The sequence below is a fragment of the Gavialis gangeticus genome, unplaced genomic scaffold (genome assembly GCF_001723915.1).
Source record: "Gavialis gangeticus isolate Ggan-Ray unplaced genomic scaffold, GavGan_comp1, whole genome shotgun sequence".
Classification (NCBI taxonomy): domain Eukaryota; kingdom Metazoa; phylum Chordata; order Crocodylia; family Gavialidae; genus Gavialis; species Gavialis gangeticus.
The window spans coordinates 7,494,898-7,497,870 of NW_017729031.1; positions in this window are offsets into that span (position 1 = coordinate 7,494,898).

Genomic DNA, 2,973 nt, shown 5'->3' on the forward strand with positions numbered 1-2,973 from the left:
CTGTGGCCTGACCAGTGCTGCACAGAGGGGGAGTATCACCTCCTTGGACCTGCTCGAGATGCATCTGTGGATGCATGACAAGGTATGGTTGGTCTTCCTGACTGCATCCCCACACTGTCGGCCCATGTTCACTTTGGCAGCAATAATGATTCCAAGATCCTTTTCTGCCTCTGCACTGACAAGAAGGGAGTTCTCCAGCCTGTAGGTATGCCGCTGGTTCTTCCTCCCCAGGTGCAGTACCCTGCACTTGTCAGTGTTGAAACCCATCCTGTTCTCATCCACCCACCCCTGTAAACTGTCTATGTCCGATTGCAGCTTATTCCTCCCTTCTAGCGTGCCCACCCCCAGCCACATCTTAATGTCATCTGCGAATTTGAACAGGGTACTTTTTACCCCCTTGTCCAAGTTGCTGATGAAGATGTTGAACAGCGCGGGCCCGAGGACTGAGCCTTGGGGGACCCCACTGCCTACATCCCTCCAGGTCGAGAATCCGCCACCACTCTCTGAGTGCATCCCTCCAGCCAACTAGTGACCCATTTGACTGTGTAGGTGTCAACACCACAGTCCCCTAGTTTTTTAATGAGAATGGGGTGAGAGACTGTGTCGAAGGCCTTCCTAAAGTCCAGAAAGACTATGCCCACTGCTACCACTGCATCTAACGATTTTGTGACCTGGTCATAGAAGGCCACCAGGTTGGTCTGACAGGACCTGCCTCTAAGTGTTGGTTGCCCCTAAGCATAACCTCCCCTGCTGGCTCCTCGTGGACATGTGCAAGGATAATTCTCTCAAAAAGCTTACCCAGGATCGAGGTAAGACTAACTGGCCTATAGTTTCCTGGGTCCTCCTTCCTCCCTTTTTTGAAAATGGGAACCATTGCATATTTGTGCCCTTCCTTTCCTGAAATAGTTTTTGGAATTTGGATTGCTCTTAAACTTTTATTTTATTTTAGGGTCAGTGTATTGCACATTGTTTTGAAGGTAAATTGAGAGAAGTAGTTAGCTGTATTAGTATGAAGTCAGTCAGAAGGCTGGGTAGATTTGCACCTTTATAGACTATCTAAGTAAGATATATAGAGAGGTCACAAGCTTCATGAACCCAAGTTCCCTTTATCAATCAAGTGAACTTGGGTTCAAGATAGCTTGCATTCTCTCTGTGTATTTTACTTATCAGGGATATCTACCCAACCTTTAAGGTAAATAGTCACTGAAAGATATGCATATTTAAAGACAGTAGACTTACTTCACTACCACTGGTATATTCATAGATTTTCATAGATTCATAGATATTAGGGGCTGGATGGGACCTTGTAAGATCATCAAGTCCAGCCCCCCTGCCATAGGCAGAAAGCCTGCTGGGATCAAATGACCCCTGCAATATAAGCATCGAAACGCCATTTGAATGAGTCCAGAGTAGGTACTTGCACCACCTCTGGGGAGAGTCTTTTCCAGAACCCGGATACTCAGACTGTAAAGAAGTTTTTCCTTATGTCTAGTCTAAATTGGCCTTCCAGAAGTTTGTGGCCGTTAGACCATGGACAACTGGTGCCACCTGAATCAGGAGGGGCACATGCCCCACAAACGGACAGTTAGTGACCTGGGGGGGTGTCCCTATGCAGCTGATCTCGCTGAATGGGGGGAGGGTTCCCCTGTGGCTGATTGCACTGATCAGGAAGGGGCACTTCACCTGGTGCCCCCACTCCCTGGCCAGTGCTTGCAGGAGGGGCACCAGCATTCCCATCTGCCCTCCCTGCCTGTTGCCTAAGTGGGGAGCGCTGCCTGTCAGGGGGTGCACCAGCACTTTCAGGGGGTGCATGTGCACCCACTAAGCATCGCCACTGCATTAGATTTTGTTATCCCTTGGGGAGCCCTGGTGAACAACTGGCCTCCCAGATCCTGATGCACCCCCTGTTATGTCCTTATAGGCTGCTACCAAGTCTCCCCTGAGCCTTTTGTTCTCCAGGCTGAAGAGTCCCATGTCCCTCAGCCTCTCCTTGTAAGGCTTGCTCTCTTGGTCTTTGATCATGCGGGTGGCTCTCCTCTGGACTCTCTCATATTAAGTCCCTGGATTTGATTTATGTTAGAACCCATTGTTTTAGTATAAACTGCAGCTCTTTATGCTCTTTGAATAATTTTTATTTTCAGCATCACAGATACTTTCAAGGTAAATTTTGGGTAGGTGAGGAGGAAAATGTTATCAGGGTATTATCCTTTGATAGTTTTGTATGAGAATGATGACAGAGTTCTCAGCCCTTCACCCACTATGAAAAAAACATGAACTGGGATGCTACAGAACTCAGCAGCAAAAGATTGCGTATTGGCATGAAAAGTCTTTGTCTGCAGTCACTCTTGACCCCCTCCTACTTTGACCTGACACCTTGACTCTTCAGTTCCTTAGATTGGGAGGGGCACCGTAGCGCAATTGTAACAAACATTTTGAAGACACAGGACAAATTGACAAAGTTTGATTCTCTAAATAAAGCTTTTCAATTGTGACTGGGTTGCTATTCTTGTTAAGCTATTTTAATAAGTATTTTACTTTTACATTTCAAAAAAAGGAATGTTATGTTACATAACATGGCCATGAGAACTTGCTGTTAGCTTCCATCAGTCTTGGATTGTTCTGCACCTAGCAGTGCAGATGCACACCTTTTAGAGGATGGCAGAGGGCAGGGTAGATTTGCACCTTAGTGACTAACTAACTAACTGAGATGTATAAACTTTCATAGGCAGTGACTTACAGTGCTAAGAAGGGACTGCTTCACTTCAGACTAACATGGCTAACCACCTCTCTGCATCTCCACTCTAACAGAGCTCCTTATACATTCTGCTTTATGCCCTAGAGAAGGTTTATTCATTGCAATATGCACACAAAACTCAGATTACAATTGCCATGCAAATAGCATGCTGTAAAGCCAAGCGACATGAATTATTACTAAAAATATTTTCAGAAGCTACAAAGGAAGACACTGCACAA